Below are 19,632 nucleotides of genomic sequence, written 5' to 3'. Positions count from 1 at the left end.
AGGCCCTTCCAGTAAGGCGGCGTAAGGCCATAGAACTGAACGGAGATAATATTGAAAAATAGGATTTTGTAACCAAAGAGTGATGTAATAAAACCGTCTACGTTGGGATAAAATGAAATAACAGATCTTGAATAATATGAAATAAATGCGTCCCAAGTTAAAGACTGAAAATCCAGAAATCAACTAGCAGACAACTGTACGAAAATGTACGAACGTGAACACACATAAACACTTTATGTAATTACCATGATTATTATGGACTTCTTAAAATTTGCACTTTGTTTTTGTAATGCGTGAGCCAAAGACGATTTTGCATTAATAATGGATTTATGATAGTATTTTCTTTGCTACATGTTGTTATAGGTAAATCTTTGTTCTTGGTCAGAACGAGTATGGAGAACGAGTTACGAATGTGTTGAGTTATCATGGAGGTTGAACTTCATTGTATTCTACATCTACATCTACATCCATACTCGGCAAACCACCTGACGGTGTGTGGCGGAGGGTACCTTGAGTACCTCTATCGGTTCTTCCTTCTATTCTTGGAAAGATGGATTGTCGGTATGTTTCTGTGTGGGCTCTAATCTCTCTGATTTTATCCTCATGGTCTCTTCGCGAGATATACGTGGGAGGGAGTAATATACTGTTTGACTCTTCGGTGAAGGTATGTTCTCGAAACTTCGACAAAAGCCCGTACCGAGCTACTGAGCGTCTCTCCTGCAGAGTCTTCCACTGGAGTTTATCTATCATCTCCGTAACGCTTTCGCGATTACTAAATGATCCTGTAACGAAGCGCGCTGCTCTCCGTTGGATCTTCTCTATCTCTTCTATCAACCCTATCTGGTACGGATCCCACACTGCTGAGCAGTATTTAAGGAGTGGGCGAACAAGTGTACTGTAACCTACTTCCTTTGTTTTCGGATTGCATTTCCCTAGGATTCTTCCAATGAATCTCAGTCTGGCATCTGCTTTACCGACGATCAACTTTATATGATCATTCCATTTTAAATTACTCCTAATGCGTACTCCCAGATAGTTTATGGAATTAACTGCTTCCAGTTGCTGACCTGCTATATTGTAGCTAAATGATAAGGGATCTTTCTTTCTGTGTATTCGCAGCACATTACACTTGTCTACATTGAGATTCAATTGCCATTCCCTGCACCATGCGTCAATTCGCTGCAGATCCTCCTGCATTTCAGTACAATTCTCCAATGTTAAAACCTCTCGATATACCACAGCATCATCCGCAAAAAGCCTCAGTGAACTTCCGATGTCATCCACAAGGTCATTTATGTATATTGTGAATAGCAACGGTCCTACGACACTCCCCTGCGGCACACCTGAAATCACTCTTACTTCGGAAGACTCCTCTCCATTGAGAATGACATGCTGCGTTCTGTTATCTAGGAACTCTTCAATCCAATCACACAATTGGTCTGATAGTCCATATGCTATTACGAGGTGAAATAATAAAATATACATCTATTCGACAGCAAAAACTCAATCAGTGTTTACATCATTTAAGAAAATGAAGCCGAGCATCCCCTACATCAGTATATGAAATTTCATTTCAGGATCTAGCATGGACATGGATTACGAGCCTACAACTAGTAGTAGTGGTAGTAGAGGTAGTAGTAGCTTTATTCATCCGTAGATCTCTTTTTACAAGGATGTATTATTTACAAGTTTAGATCAATTTAAAATAAGCTAATTTGTATAAAGATATATTTACAGACTTCTAGTTAGAGACAATCATTAGATTTACTCCTGGTATACAATGCTTTCTTTACAAATAACTTATTAAATACTGTAATGCCACACTGTTCACTCATATATCACTACCAGTCACTGCACACACTATACACACATTGTTTCATAATGCTTCACTCACTAAACACACACACACACACACACGCACACACACAACTACTGGTAATCTCTGGGACATTTTCTGTACCGCAACTTCCCATTTGCTATCCTGAAAAAGCGATTGTGAGTCAGCATCCCTCCATAATGAGTGAGATGTTGAGCTCGACAACAACGAAGAACCTACCTCTCTCTACAGCGTGTCACTCTCTCAGTGTGTCAAGCTTTGTGAAATTGTTACCTGCCAACCAAATTTAAACTGACTTCAAAATTAATAGTTCAAATGGCTCTAAGCACTACGGGATTTAACATCTGAGGTCATCAGTCCCCTAGAACTTAGAACTACTTAAACCTAACTAACCTAATGACACCACACACATCCGTGCCCGAGACAGGATTCGAACCTGCGAACTTAGCGGTCGCGCGGTTCCGGACTGAAGCGCCTAGAACCGCTCGGCCACAACGGCCGGCGATTTTTTCATCTCTAACGTTCATTTTATCTTGAGTTGTACATTTGTATATTAATCTAGGTATTAGTTCTTCTGACATCATTAGAATGTGTTCATGCCATTTCCTTCTGCACTTCTTTGTTTTCTGAAGTATGTTTTTGACACCCAGTTCATTTTTATTTCATTATTTTCATCCGATCTATGAGTCTGTAACCAACTGGAGGTCTTAGGAGTCTCATCTCTGCCTCCTCAATCATCCTCATTTGACTGGCGATTTGGGTCTAAGTCTCTGGCCCTACATTAGAACTGGCTCTGCCACCGCATCATAAAATTTTAGTACTGGCTCTTCTCTGACCTTTTTAAGCGGAGTGTGATTTATAGTACTTACTAACTACTGAATTTTTTGCAGTCCGTATTCTTGATCACTGCGTATGTGATATATGAGATCTCATAGCCCAAGTGTTTTAAAGTATTTATTTGTTCTAGCGGTTTGTCATCAGTTATTGTTTTTGCTCTTAAAAGCTCCTTACCATGGAATGCCATTATTTTTACCTCTAGGTGTTATCATATTATAACCAATTGTTACACTGTGCAGGGACCAAATTGCTCTCTGTAATTTATCTTCCGAGTCCATTAAGATTATGAATTTGTATTTGTAATTTTGTTGTTATGCTTATAATGGTGCACTACTTTATTCTGCCATCAGTTTGCGACGTCGTCTACGTATGTATCAGATAACGTGGGTGATAAACGACGCCCCGTTCCACTCCTTGACAGATGTTTGTGGCAAACGGACTTCCTATTTGTACTTTCATTTTGTTGCGTATTTACATACTTCGAATTACAGTTATAGATCTTGGGCTAAAGCATTATTTTCTAAAATTTTCCATAATTTAACTCTAACTTTATCAAAAGCTTTCTCATAGTCAATAAAGGCTATGTATGTGGGATGGCTGTATTCACTGTGTTTTCAGTACTTTAGCAGACTGGAAAAACATTGTCTAAACATGATCTTCCCATCCGAAACCCCGTTATGTTCCTCAGTAAGAAACGTTTCCGAAAGTACCTTTAGTCTATTTTTTATCAGTTTCTCATATATCTTGTATCCAAAGTTCAGAAGACTAGTACCTCGATAAATGTCGCGTTTTCTGCGATCCCATTTTTGAATTAACAATTGCTGTTTGTTATTCATCTGTTAAGCTGCTCTATTTCCAGGAAGTATTTACAAAATGCAGTAGTTTTGTGAGTGATGATCCAGAAACATATTAAATAACTCTGCATTGAGATTTTCTTCCCCTGGTGATTTTCTGTTTTTAGACTTTTTAACACAACCTTTAGTTATTCCATTCATATAAGATCAACATGCTTGTCACTAACTGCAGTTTTCACATTTTCCCCACCACTTGTCCATAGATCCTAGGAATAACCCAACCACTTTCTTTCTGAAATGGGGTTAATTTGATCTATTTCGTCTTTATTGTTTCAGCATGCTATGGCCTACAGTTTGTTTTCCGTGTACATCATGCTCCACTTCACTTAGAAAGTGTTCCCAGCTTTGGTGTTTTATAGTCCTTGTCTATCTTTTGGCCACTGCTGTGGTCACTTATACTCGACGTAGTTTTCTTGTTTCCTTGACTTAGTGCATTAAATATCTGCCGCCCCTTTTGAAACCTCGAATACGTCACTCAATAATCCCACTGAGCCTAAAGATCCGACCCACAGAAAGTAGCAATTGATTTAGCCATTAGTGCCTGGTGAAATCCGACGCATTTCACTAAACTCCAACTACTTGGAGTGAAGACACTGCGTCAGTGCAAATTAACAGAACGTCGCGATTTTTCCGACACGTTAAAGTACAACCGAGCCCCGGAGTTTCATGACCTCTTGGTGACCGTCACCCAGTAAGCTTCCGGCCTCAAAAAATAGGTTTCCTACCAACTGCTGAGAAAAGCAGGGACCAAGTTCTACCTTCTAGGACGCACAAAATATATAATGCTTTCGTTCCTCAGAGGTTTCCCATCCTGCCAGGCACCAAGCGACGTGGGCGTTTTCTGTATCACGTCACCTATTTTAAGAAAGAGACGTTCAATTTTTTTCGTGTACCCGAACGTTATTCGCTGTACTGGAGAAGTTCTCGCATGGTGATCGCGCCATAGGTCAGATTCCGGGATACTATTCTGCAGGATGATTGTCTTTATTCTCCAATTTTTCTTTGAGGGCGAAATTTGCATGTAATGTTATACATACATCTCAGTAATATTAATATCAAGAAATGAAGTACACCAGAGCGTTAACTGTGACAAGGGTAGCAACAGTCCATAAGAATATGAAGTTGATTTTAATTAACTGGGTCCTCTTTCTTTGTTATTTGACATCTCTCATGTATACGTCTCGGCACGTGGCGAGGCTGAATTGTAGTAACCGTTGTTACCTCTGGCCTGAGAGAATATACGACGTGTCTCTGACTGCGTACGTCATTTATTACTTATTGTTAACTGCGTGAGTGTGTCTAAGGCAAGGCGAGTGTTTTAGGAAGTTCCAGAGCCTTGTCACTCGGCATGCGTCGAAGTCTATCGCATCTCGATTAGTCAGCGGCCCAATGAAGAAACGAGGGTTCCAGCGAACAACTCCTCCTTTACGATCGCATTGTTATACGCAGGCAACGGAGTCATGTAAATGCGCGTCTTCGAGGAAAGACGTCGTCCCGTTCGTAAAGCACTGCTGTCAAAATTCCAAGAGTGAAATTTTCTAGACGCTTCTACCGAAATGACACAGCATCCTTCACACTTCCGGAGCAATGACACGTCAGGAGTAATTTGTACTTGTAGGGCACGTCAAAGAAAATCGTCCCTACCACGTCCGCTATTTATAATTTAGTAAAGAGAATAGCAAAAATGAAAGAAAATTGAGAATCTGTTGGATGGTGATCAGTTTGGCTTTCGGAGAAGTAAAAGCACCAAGGAGGAAGCTCTGATGCTGTCCTTGAAATGGAAGCAAGATTTAAGGAATATCAGAGACATTCATAGACTTTGTCGACCTAGAAAAAGGGTTCGACAGTATGAAATAGTGAGTAAGACAAGAGTATAGTTTTCGCCTCAGCTGTTCAATTTACACTGACGGAAATGTAAGAAAGGTTCATGATTGTGATTAAAATTCCGGGGGAAAGGATATCAATGATAAGATTCGCTAATGACGATGCAATTCTGAGTGAAAGCGAAAGTCAAGCAGAATACAAAACCTACTGAATGGAGTGAACAGTGTAATGAGCACAGAATACGGATTGAGAGTACGAAGAGTGACGAAAGTAGTGGCGATTAGCAGAAATGAAAATAACTAACGATAAACTTGAGAGCAAGATTGGTGACCAAGAAATATCCCATGTTACGCAGTTCTATGAACCTAGAAGCAGAATGGCAAATGACGGACGAAGATTCCCGTAAGGCATTTGACACGGCGCCAGTGTGCCGATTTTTAACGAATGTACAATCATACAGATTAGGTTTCCAGGTGTGTGAGTGGCTCGAAGACTTCTTAACTAACAGAAAACAGTATGCTGTGCTCGACAGAAAGTGTTCATCATAGCCAATGGTACTGTCAGGAGTGCCTCAGGGAAGTGCGGTAGGACCGCTGTTATTTTCTATATACAGGGTACGTCAAAACAATGTATACACACTTTGAAGCGTCATATAAAATTTATTTCTTGTTCTACAATGTTAAATTTCTGGAAATGGAAAGCTTAAAGTCCAACTGGAAAAATAAATGTTCTTTGCAAATGCGATTAATGTTTAAACTGGTGGCCTTCAGCATCAATAAATTTCTGAGTACGACTCACCACTGATTCCGTACATCGTACCAAAGTGTCCAATGAGATTTCTGCGTACACCGCCTGAATCTCATTCCAAAGTGTGTCCAGGTTACGTGGTTTACGTTTGTACACCTCATCTTTTACTGTGCCCCATAAGAAGAAATCCAGCGGCGTGAGGTCTGGAGAGCGTGCATGAAACTCGATTGGTCCCCTGCGTCATATCCACTGGCCTGGCACGTTGTGATCCAGGTATGGTCGTACGTCCCTATGATAGTGCGGCGGGGCGCCATCTTGTTGGAAATAAAACTCATCATTACCGTATAATGCACGAATGGCAGGGAACACGGAGTCAGCAAGCATTGTTAGGTACGCTTCTCCAGTAACAGTACCTTCAAAGCGGAAAGGCACAATGAGTCCTCTTGCAGACAAACAACACAAATTTACACCAGGCAAATCCACAGCCTTTTCAACTGTAATGTGAGGATTATCTTCAGCCCAGTACACGCAATTGTGCCTATTGACAGTTCCATTGAGTTTGAATTGGACTTCATCCGACCAAATTATGCTACCCATAAATCCCGGTTCACGTCTCACCGTCTCCTGAACTCATTCACAAAATTCTAACCTTCGACCTGGATCGTCACATAGCTGTTGCACCAGCCTTGAAATGTACGCACGAAACTTCTTCAGAATGCGTAGCACACTACTAGCACTTACATTACTCTCACATGCCGCTTGCCTTGAAGATTTTTGAGACGAACGCTGAAACAGTTCCAAGACCGCAGTTGTAGAATCATCACTTGTAGCTGTACGAGGTCGTCCCTGATCAACCTTTATGCACATCACACACTGTTCCATGAATTTCGAATTTGTCTCGTAGACGTGTAATTGTTAACCTGGAAGGTGATTCTGTACCATACTCACTTCTCCACGGTCTTCGAACCGCAGCTACATTCTCAAACTTCCAGTACCACTTAATTATCTTCTTCCGCGCTTCAAAGCTCAAACGCACGTCCGCAAATGTTTCAGTTACTTCCTTGCCATTGCAGCCATCTGTTGAAGAAGCATAACATTACTTTCTCACATATATTTAACCTAGTAGAACGGGAAATAAATTGTCTATGACAGTTCAAAGTGTGTATACATTTTTTTGACGCACCCTGTATATAAACAATCTGGCTGGCAGGGTAAACAGATACTGTGGTGTATGGGAAGATGTCATCATTCAGTTACTGTAGAGGATGCAAGGTGACTTAGACAAAATTTCTAGTTTTAGTGATGAATGGCAGCTAAATGTGTGTGTGTGTGTGAAATCTATGGTACTTAACTGCTAAGGTCACCAGTCCCTAAGCTTACACACCACTTAAACTAAATTATCCTAACGACAAACACACACACACCCATGCCCGCGGGAGGACTCGAACCTCCGCCGGGACCAGCCGCACAGTCCATGACTGCAGCGCCTAAGATAGCTCGGCTAATCCCGCGCGGCGGCAGCTAAATGGTTGGTTGTTTCGGGGAAGGAGACCAGACAGCGAGGTCATCGGTCTCACGGATTAGGGAAGGACGGGGAAGGAAGTCGGCCGTGGCCTTTGAAAGGAACCATCCCGGCATTTGCCTGGAGCGATTTAGGGAAATCACGGAAAACCTAAATCAGGGTGAAACATTTCGCACCGAGCTATCTATCTGTCGGAGTCAATCAAACGCCGCGATACGCTGTGCCTCAGATGACGTCATAACTGGGCAGCTACCAAACAAGTTTCCGGTAAATGTAGGAGTGAACTTGCGAGGGCAGTACACCATCCTGGATCGCTTAGATTTTGCGAAAATAACTGTTTGTGTGCCGTCTGTAATGCTAACAAAACTGCGTGGCAAGTGGTGAGATCATTTTCCACTTTTGTGGCTAGCAGTTAACTTTGATGATTCTAAGTCGGGACGATAGACTGTTTTACTTGGAACTTATCTTAGAGGTCTCCTCTGAACTGCTAATAGTACTGTTTATGATAGGGACATTATTATTATTATGAGGAATATTATTATGTTTGTGTGTGTGAACTTTTACTGAATATGTCTGAGACGTGCGTGGCTCGTGTTCGAGCCATCTCTTATTTAACATCTTGTTTTTTTTTTTACCTTACTGCCACCTTGTTATGTTAATTTTCAATTATTGGTGTCACTGAGTTACTGCTTTGCCTGCCCGTGAGCGGCAGCAGCAGCGCTTATCGATAAAGGTCCTGCCGTATTTTCTTTGCTGGACTGCTATTAGTTCCTGGTCGTCGTGTGTCGTCAAATGAGTGGAACGTGCCAGCAGTGAGTTGGGACCTGGCATTGTTTGAGTTGGCATGGGGCACAAGTTCAGTCGGGGCGCGGCAGTCGTGAGGTCCGGACCGCCATGACTCGCCCGACAGTTGCGACACACATGATTGGAATGGGGACGACTTTGGTTTTTTTATTTTTTTTATCGTTGTGTTTGGTCGTTGCCGACGTCGCAAGACATCCTGTTCAAGTTCGGTGGCGGATCCTTCCACTCAGTTTTCTTTATTACAGAGGCCAACTGGCTCTCCGACCGAACACGCTGAGCTACCGTGCCGGCGATTGGTCGTCGGTCGGCCGTCGTGCCGGACGACGTGTATTTGGCCGGCGATCGCTTATGGGTTGGCTGCGTGCGCCCACGCGTGATTCGTCCCTGTTATTGTACAGTCAATGCCGTTAGCATTGCCTAGTTCTTCGTGCAAGTGTTCGGGAAACTGTGTGTAGTTTGTGTGATTTTGACTGACAAGTTATTTTAATGTTGTTGGCGTACTGGCTCTGAGGAGTCGGTCGGTTGGCGTGGAGCAGTGAGGAATTGTCGGGGGAGGCTTGGTTTGGCCGGGGCCCGCTGGCGGTCTCTGCGTGTCGGAGTGTGTGGGGCTGTTCCCATTGCTACGAGGTCCGTGGCTCTCCGACCCTGGACACGAAAGTTGAGTTTTGATTTCACCTACCAGCAAGTCAAGACTGTTCACATTGTGTCGTTTTGAGTTCGTTGTCGGCTGTTGGGACATTCCCGCGAACAACAACATGGTTTTCAAGTAGCAAAATTCTAGCCACCCTCTTGTGGAGTTTCACTGTATTTGGTTATTTGAACTGAAGTGCACCAGCGGAATTTTCTGCCTTGTGGCCGCTAACGTTCCGGTTACCTGCCCTGGCCGTTGACGGAAATTTCAGGCAGTGTTGTTTCCTCTTCGTGTAGTTGCAGCCCCGCACGGTGTGTAGTTTGACAGCTCCGTGTATGATTGGTTGTGGGCGCTAATATCTTCTACGTTGTTCCGTTCAGCTCCCTGTTCTGCCCTGGTCGGGTGAAGTGGAAGTTATCTTGTCGGTGGGTCCGTTGTCTGTCGATCGGTTGGGTTGTCGTCGGATCGTGAATGGTTGGCCTGACTGCCTGTCTCACCCAAGCGAGCATTAGTGTTTGAATTGCAGGCCGACCCTCGAACATCTGGGCGCCCTAGTGTGTACTGCCTTATTTTTTTTAATTTGTTCTTTTTGTTGGTACTTGTATGGCTTCTAGTTGGTTTTGTGTTTTAAATTAGAGTTGTTTTACTCTTAAGGTCTTCAGCCTAGTTTAAAGTACTATTTCACGAAGCCCTTTGGCATTTAAATTTTTTTTTGATTTTTAAGTCTTCGGCCTTCAGCCGATTTGAATTTAATTTGTTTACTTCAGCCTAACTAAAGAACTGCTTTAAGATATGGCTTGCCTTTTAGATTTCTGATTATGCTTGCGTTTTCAAGTTATTGGCCTTCAGCCGTTTTTAAATTGAGGTGGCTTTCAGCCGGTAATTAAGTCCCAAAGATTAAAGTTGTGTGTTTAAAAAAATTTTTTGGACTCTTGTAATGTTTGATCAAATAATAAAGTTGTATGTTCGAGTGTAACTGACAGCCCATTATTTTGGCCCCTTTCCACAATTAATTCTATCTGCCTTGTCCTGCGGGTTAAGCAGCGCATTTCAATGTTAATCGATTAGAACGCAAAACTTCTATTTATAGTCACATCTCCTGATCCTGCTCAGTAAATAGCAAGTAAGAACATTTCATTTCAGTGAGCATAAGAAGAATGTGTACTTGCAAACTGGAAATTATAGTCAGTATGTTCTCCATCGCTTTGTGTTTGATCGTGAAAATAGTTTTCAGGTTCTTGTAAAAACGGGTACGGTATTTTAAAATTCACCCGCCAACCCACAGCTTCTACTAGGGGTAGGTAATTTTTCATCAAGTGTCCTTATTTAAATCCAATATAAATATTCACACCAGCTTCAAAGCGACTTGATCCATCTTTGGAATGCAATACAGCAGCGATTATGCGTGGCGGCTTCGACCAAGCCTTGGTAGTTTCTGGAGATATGTGGCACCGGATGTCTGTACATAGGTCACGCGGTTTCCGTAAATTACGGGCCCGTAGTTTGTGATTGCGGGCTTGGTGCCTGATATTGTACAACATGTATTCAGTTAGGCTCAGATCATAAGAATTTGGTGGCCAATACATCACCATGAATTCAGTATTGTGCTGTAGAACTATCATACTGTAGCACAATCCTGGTCTTGTGATATAGGCAGTTACTCAACTGGAAGATGTCATGGCCACCTGGGGAGACATAACCTTCAAGCTATGCAGATGGTGAGCAATAATGTTCACACAGTACACAGTGGTCATGGTGCCTTTGATTACTACCACAGGTCTCACAGCGGATCAGAGCATAGGGTCCCTGTAGGAAAAGGTGGCCGTGCACAGTGGCCAATTTTCGTCCAAAGCGCTGGGCAAGTTCATTCGTTTGTTTGGAAGGGGAGGCTGACAGTAATTTCCGCCTTTCGGCCGGTTGGCAATGACAGAGTCGAGGCGCACGAATTGCAAACTTTCTATAAAGATTTTACAGAAACTATTTGGTAAAAAAATTTCGTTTTTACTTTCGTTATAACTTTATATGTGAGCTTCATGACGATGTGCCCATTATTTCGTTAATGGTCATAGTTATTGCGATATTTGCATTTAAGTAAGACATTGCGCAAAATTCGAAAATGTTTGCAATGAAAAATAGGGGTCTTATAATTTTGTGTTTGGTGCATATTATATAATATGTTGCTGCAAAAGAAATTTAGCTAAAATACCGAATTTTTCTTTAGACTTGGGTGGAGGTCTATGTCTGCCACCAATCTCATGAAAATTGATCTGATGCAGCACACTCACTTGCGATCGCCCGCCCCAGCGATAAAGCCAGAGTGAAAAACCCATAACATTCCTCACAATTTATAAACTGTTTGAGATAACAAAATGAGGTTTTGGCAAAGAAGAGAGTATTTTACCATATGGTTACTACTCAAAACTTTATTATCTGCTGTGTTATTCCACTTTTCGAAGGAAGAATGTAATTTATAAGGGTCATCGATAGCTGGTGAAACGAGAAATGCTATGTGTGTTGAAAACACATAAGTGAAGGAACAACACGTTTATTTTTTTCCGATGGTGTGCTGTTTTATAAGCTACTGACCTTAATTTTCCTCAGTTCCTCACGTAATGAACTTAAACCACTGTTTTAGAATTCTCTCCGAATTGCATCTCCACAACATGTTAGTGGGGTGACACTGTGTAAACTCCTCTGTGTTTAGGCAAAAGAAGCAAAATTTAACGTGCCAACAAGAGAAATGTGTAGGCTTTCCTCAAAACTCGCCACTCATGACGCTTCTCTGAACTTAGAAATGATCACAAGCCAGCCGAAAATAAATCGCTGCTTTCGTTACTTTATCAGTGGAATTCTTTTTAGATACTGACCAAAGCAGAGGTGACAGATATTTTTGAATGGTGTGGAGGGGCTCCACTTAATACACTCCTGGAAATTGAAATAAGAACACCGTGAATTCATTGTCCCAGGAATGGGAAACTTTATTGACACATTCCTGGGGTCAGATACATCACATGATCACACTGACAGAACCACAGGCACATAGACACAGGCAACAGAGAATGCACAATGTCGGCACTAATACAGTGTATATCCACCTTTCGCAGCAATGCAGGCTGCTATTCTCCCATGGAGACGATCGTAGAGATGCTGGATGTAGTCCTGTGGAACGGCTTGCCATGCCATTTCCACCTGGCGCCTCAGTTGGACCAGCGTTCGTGCTGGACGTGCAGACCGCGTGAGACGCCGCTTCATCCAGTCCCAAACATGCTCAATGGGGGACAGATCCGGAGATCTTGCTGGCCAGGATAGTTGACTTACACCTTCTAGAGCACGTTGGGTGGCACGGGATACATGCGGACGTGCATTGTCATGTTGGAACAGCAAGTTCCCTTGCCGGTCTAGGAATGGTAGAACGATGGGTTCGATGACGGTTTGGATGTACCGTGCACTATTCAGTGTCTCCTCGACGATCACCAGTGGTGTACGGCCAGTGTAGGAGATCGCTCCCCACACCATGATGCCGGGTGTTGGCCCTGTGTGCCTCGGTCGTATGCAGTCCTGATTGTGGCGCTCACCTGCACGGCGCCAAACACGCATACGACCATCATTGGCACCAAGGCAGAAGCGACTCTCATCGCTGAAGACGACACGTCTCCATTCGTCCCTCCATTCACGCCTGTCGCGACACCACTGGAGGCGGGCTGCACGATGTTGGGGCGTGAGCGGAAGACGGCCTAACGGTGTGCGGGACTGTAGCCCAGCTTCATGGAGACGGTTGCGAATGGTCCTCGCCGATACCCCAGGAGCAACAGTGTCCCTAATTTGCTGGGAAGTGGCGGTGCGGTCCCCTACGGCACTGCGTAGGATCCTACGGTCTTGGCGTGCATCCGTGCGTCGCTGCGGTCCGGTCCCAGGTCGACGGGCACGTGCACCTTCCGCCGACCACTGGCGACAACATCGATGTACTGTGGAGACCTCACGCCCCACGTGTTGAGCAATTCGGCGGTACGTCCACCCGGCCTCCCGCATGTCCACTATACGCCCTCGCTCAAAGTCCGTCAGCTGCACATACGGTTCACGTCCACGCTGTCGCGGCATGCTACCAGTGTTAAAGACTGCGATGGAGCTCCGTATGCCACGGCAAACTGGCTGACACTGACGGCGGCGGTGCACAAATGCTGCGCAGCTAGCGCCATTCGACGGCCAACACCGCGGTTCCTGGTGTGTCCGCTGTGCCGTGCGTGTGATCATTGCTTGTACAGCCCTATCGCAGTGTCCGGAACAAGTATGGTGGGTCTGACACACCGGTGTCAATGTGTTCTTTTTTCCATTTCCAGGAGTGTATTTGCAAAAAGTGTGCGTGTAGTCCTCAGTTTAGAATGGCGCTTGTCCTTCAGTACTCGACATTTCCCTTACAGCGCCTCCCTATAGCCCCCACCATTACCCCTCTGCCCTGCGTGCCCTGCCAACTGCACATCTACCGGCCACGTTATTTTGCGAGCACTCTGGTACTATTCACATCGACCTGTGTTCTTGTTGTGGCGCGTATTTCGGGTCAGGGTCACGGTGTTTCCAACAGCGAACACTAACCAGGTGTAACAAGAAACGAGATTCATACGACCAGGCAACATGTGTCCATGACCCAACTCGATGATCCCGTGCTCACTGCAGTCGTAACTGGTTGGGTCAACAGGGAAACAATGCGCGCTGAAAGTTGTGTCCCGAAATACTTGTGCCTGCACCGCTACTGCACTCTGTCGTAAGATTGTCCACATGTTGCCGCCTATCCTAGTGTACGGAGCAGGCAAGCTTCTGGCCTCCACGTTCCGTGATGAGGCGTGGGTTTCCAGCCCCTTGTCGCTCGATCGTGGTTTCACCGTCCTTCAACCACTTTCCGTAGACGCTTATGATACTTGCTAGCGAACAGCCGACCAGCTTCATCATTTCTGAAATGCTCATTCCTGGACGTCAGGCCACGGTAGTCTGCCCTTCTTAAAAGTCGCTTATGTCGGTGGATTTCCTCATTCGTTCGAGTAATTCTCCATTCGTCTTTTCTCCGCTTATGCACTGTACTTCGATTATGTGCCCACAGCGCCACCAGGCGGCATTTAATGTATTGGTGGACAGTGGGTATAATTTTTCGCCTCGTCAGTGTATGTTGTAATTTTATATACATGTTTATATATTACGTCCGGTTTGTTTTAAACAAAGATAACTGATTAAGAGAAAACATCTACTAAGTTTTTTTTAAAAAAGTCGCTAAATAAATAAAAATATTCTTTGCTGTTTTCCCTGGCACGAGACACTACAACGTAATGACGAAGATGAGAAAATCAATGACTGAAACAAAGGACAAGATGGCAGAAGCCTAAAACTAGCAAGGTCAAATAACAAAAATGAATGACAGAGTATTAGAAATCAAAGACGATCTGAAAGGGCACCTAGCAGCTACGAGCAAAGAAGTGAACAACTGCACAGCAAAAGTAAATGAAAACAGAAGTGAGAAAAACTTCAAACAACCCCGACTGTTTTGTAGAGTATTTAGTTAGATTATCGGTTTCGGCACACTATATTACCATCTTCGGTTTTGTAAAGCACAAACCCTGTTGTAAGCACAGAATGGTTATACTAATCATATATGACGCATATACATAAATTTTTGTTACAAAATATGGATATATAATGTACCTAATGCACTACTTTTCAGAGAATCTCGTCCATGTGCACAATTATTACGTCACGTAGTAAAACGACAATTCAAGAACACGTAAGGGATAGTATACTGAGGTGACATAGCTCATGGGATAGCGATATGCACATATACGGATGGCGGTAGTATCGCATACACAAGGTACGAAAGGGCAGTGCATTGCCGGAGTTGTCAGTTGTACTCAGATGATTCATGTGAAAAGTTTCCGACGGGATTTTGGCCGTACGAGAGGAGTTAACAAACTTTGAACGCGGAATGGTAGTTCGAGCTAGAGGCTTGAGACATTCCATTTGAGAAATCATTAGGAATTCAATATTCCGTGATCCACAGTGTCAAAAGTGTGCCGAGAATACCAAATACCAGGCATTACCTCTCACCGCGGACAACGCAGTGGCCGACGGCTATGACTTAACGAGCGGCATTTTCTTAGAGTTGTCAGTGCTAGCAGACAAGCAACACTGCTTGAAACATCCACAGAAATCAATGTGGGACGTACCACGAGTGTATCCGTTAGTAAATATCCTCGGAGTAGTGAAGCAACTCAAATCACTCAATAAAAGCAAGTCTTCTGGTCCAGACTGTATACCAGTTAGGTTCCTTTCGGAGTATGCTGATGCATTAGCTCCATACTTAACAATCATATACAACCGTTCGCTCGACGAAAGATCCGTACCCAAAGACTGGAAAGTTGCACAGGTCACACCAATATTCAAGAAAGATAGTAGGAGTAATCCATTAAATTATAGGCCCATATCGTTAACGTCGATATGCAGCAGGATTTTAGACATATATTGTGTTCGAACATTATGAATTACCTCGAAGGAAACGGTCTATTGACACACAGTCAACATGGGTTTAGAAAACATCGTTCCTGTGAAACACAACTAGCTCTTTATTCACATAAAGTGCTGAGTGCTATTGACAAGGGATTTCAGATTGATTCCGTATTACTGGATTTCCGGAAGACTTTTGACACTGTACCACACAAGCGGCTCGTAGTGAAATTGCTTGCTTATGGAATATCGTCTCAGTTATGTGACTGGATTTGCAATTTCCTGAGAGGTCACAGTTCGTAGTAACTGATGGAAAGTCATCGAGTAAAACAGAAGTGATTTCAGACGTTCCCCAAGGTAGTGTTATAGGCCTTTTGTTGTTCCTTGTCTGTATTAACGATTTTGGAGACAATCGGAGCAGCCGTCTTCGGTTGTTTGCAGATGACGCTGTCGTTTATCGACTAATAAAGTCATCAGAAGATCAAAACAAACTGAAAAACGGTTTAGAAAAAATATATGAATGGTGTGAAAAGTGGCAGTTGACCCTAAATAACGAAAAGTGTGAGGTCATCCACATAAGTGCTAAACGGAACTCGTTAAACTTCGGTTACACGATAAATCAGTCTAATCTAAAAGCCGTAAATTCAACTAAATACCTAGGTATTACAATTACGAACAACTTAAATGGGAAGGAACACATAGAAAATGTTGTGGGGCAGGCTAACCAAAGACTGCGTTTTAGTGGCAGGACACTTAGAAAATGTAACAGACCTACTTAGGAGACTGCCTACACTACGCTTGTCCGTCCTCTTTTAGAATACTGCTGCGCGGTGTGGGATCCTTACCAGGTAGGACTGACGGAGTACATCGAAAAAGTTCAAAGAAAGGCAGCACGTTTTGTATTATCGCGAAATATGGGAGAGAGTGTCACTGAAGTGATACAGGATTTGGGCTGGACATCATTAAAAGAAAGGCGTTTTTCGTTGCGACGGAATCTTCGTACGAAATTCCAATCACCAACTTTCTCCTCCGAATGCGAAAATATTTTGTTGACACCGACCTGCATAGGGCGGAACGATCACCATGATAAAATAAGGGAAATCAGAGCTCGTACGGAAAGATATAGGTGTTGATTCTTTCCGCGCGCTATACGAGATTGGAATAATAGAGAATTGTGTACGTGGTTCGATGAACCCTCTGCCAGGCACTTAAATATGACTTGCAGAGTATCCATGTAGACGTAGATGTAGGTGTCGGACAGTGTGGCGAAATTTGGCATTAATGGGCTATGGAAGCAGACAATCGCTAAGAGCACGTCATTGGCTGCAGTGCCTTTCCTGGGCCCGGGACCGTGTAGGTTGGACATTAGACGACTGAAAAATGGTGGCCTGGTCAGATGAGTCCCGATTTAAGTTGGTAAGAGTTGATGGTAGGGTTCGAATGTGGTGCAGGACATAGATCTAAGTTGTCAACAAGGCACTGTGCAAGTTTGTGGTGGTTCCATAATGGTGTGAGCAGTGTTTACATGGAATGGACTGGATACCCTGCTGCAACGCTGAGTTCACGATCGTTCACTGCAAATGGTTGCGGTTCTCTACTCGGAGACTATCTGCAGGACTTAATGGACGACAATTCGCCATGTCACCAGGCCACAATTGTTCGCGAATGGTTTTAGGAACATACTGGAAAATTCGAGCGAATGATTTGCCATCCAGATCGCACGACGTGAATCTCATCGAACATTTATGGGACATAATCGAGAGGTCAGTTCGTGCACAAAATCAATATTTCTGCGGGGTCTTCCAACGACTTGTTGAGTCCATGCCACGTCGAGTTGCTGCACTACTCTGGGCAAAAGGAAAGTCCTATAGGGTATTAGGAGGTATCCCATGACTTTTGTCTCCTTAGTGTATAAAAAGTGAATGAAGTAGACGATGGAGTAATCAATGCTGAAACGTGCAGTCTGGAGAAGATTAAGAGATGTTTGTAGCACAGATATGTCAAATAATAAAACAGAACTGCATGACGTGATAATTGATGCAGCCTTAAAACAGTGGTATGTGAAAGGCCCTTAGACCTTAGAGTGATGTCCTATGAGTTGGCCGCAATCAAATGCACTGATATCTCATGCATTTCCCCTCCAACATTCAAATATCACTCCGACTGTCACTTAATTTCTTACGTGTACTAGAGTGATTATTTGTTTTAGTGCTGCCCTGGCGCTTCGGATTCACAATAAAATTATTAACAATGTTCTTCTGTATATGAAACGACTGAAATCTGTCTGTCGGCGTTCCGAAATACGTGCAGCCGTACAGTCATTCATTGCAAAAGCGTCGTCCATTGTAAACTCTTTTTCCCTGACGAGTAGTTCGGTTCTGCGAACAGTTCAAAACTGCGAAGGCTTTTACTGCAGAAAACTGTGTGTCGTATGGCGTTTCTCCGCAACGGGTTTCATCAGTTTACAGTTTCCACTAAAGAGACGTTACTAAGACCTGACTGATTGTAGATTGTTTTTATGGTAGTCATCTAAGATGACGTCCTCACACACAAGAAGTTCTCTGCATAGTGATGTGCCAACTTCAATGCCTCTGATGAAAAAGCTTCTGAGATAAAAGGCTGGCACAGGAGAGGAATTAGTGGCGGACCGCATCAAATCAGTCAGAAGATAGATGACTCAGAGCGTCAGTTCTGGGAATACAGATTATTAAAACTGAAAGCTGGTTAGGTGTGATGGGACGGAAACATAACATTAAAAATCAACAGAAGGCACGCATAACAAATAGATAACATTTTTATTGTTGTAACTGAGGCTCTATAGACAGCGTATTAACAACCAGTCTAATGTTCAGTGTCTAATTGTATACCTTACTCATCACGTTTTTTTTTTTTCATCCGTAAATACCTCTCCTTCATCTGATTATGGTTCCACCGCAAAACCCTGATAGCTTTCCAACATCCTACTGAAACTTTTCCTGACATTTATTTAATCTTGAACAATTCCTATCTCTCGTAGATTTGTTTCACTCTTGGAAGCACCTTAGATAAATTCGATTTTAGAAAACTCCGGATTTTCTCTGGGAGGTTTGCTCACCCGTACGAAGATGTACCAGTGGTACAGTAATCCTCTCTCTATAATTGTCTCTTCGTCTTTTCTTTTTGGCCACTTGGGGACCACATTAATTTGGATCAGCTTCTCTTCTTCTGACATGAAACAATATCCAGTATTCCTTCATTCTCATACTTTTCAGTCTTCTTTGCTCTTCTGTTACGTGATAAGTTTGCCCAGAGTCCAATCCTGTCATGATGAATTTTTTGTTTGAAAGTCAACCTGTTGTAGTAAATCTCAGTTACCTGTACTCGCATGACTTCTTGATTCCACTGCATGTCTTGGATCCAGCGTACTTTTGTTCAGAAGCAAATGTGTTATTTTATGTCCATTGGAAGGATGTGCTCGAAGAACGTGGTCCTTTTCGTGATGATATCCCACATTCTGTCTGTCTTGGTATACAATTCTTGGTTCGATTGTTTTCCTATATTGGCTGCCTCCTGTTATTTTAAGTCCCGGTATCCTCCAGAGAATTCTTCTTTCCTCAAGTTATAGCCATTTAAGTAATCCTGTTCTTACGACGCTTTCTGCGTTGAATGAAGCTTCTGGTAATGCCTTTATTTTGCACTGACTGAAATATTCTCCTGATTCTTGTAGATGTTCATAGTTTGTATGCTAAATCCATGTTGTTTATTCGTGCTAGTTCTTTTTCTGTCAGACCAGTTTCTGTCTGATCTCCTAAGTATCTAAACCACAACCTTCTGAATTTTCTGAATTCCCCACATAGTATGTCTTCTCGATAGAGATATCTAGGCCTACCTTTGCCGTTTGTGTCTATTGCTGGGTGGTTTGATTAGCTGCCGCTTTTAATTTTCTAATTATTCCGACGATATCACAACATCGTTTGCTAATGGCAGACGTTCTACCCAATTTACTGTTTTCTTGCAGGTCGTTAAAGGGTAAAAGAGAGAGTTCGTCTCCCTGTCTGCGTATGATTTTGAACTTGAAGGGCTCTGAAATCTTTCCTCTGAACTCCACTTCTGA

This window comes from Schistocerca serialis, chromosome 2 (genome assembly GCF_023864345.2).
Source record: "Schistocerca serialis cubense isolate TAMUIC-IGC-003099 chromosome 2, iqSchSeri2.2, whole genome shotgun sequence".
NCBI classification, from domain to species: domain Eukaryota; kingdom Metazoa; phylum Arthropoda; class Insecta; order Orthoptera; family Acrididae; genus Schistocerca; species Schistocerca serialis.
Note: the sequence above shows the minus strand (reverse complement) of the source record.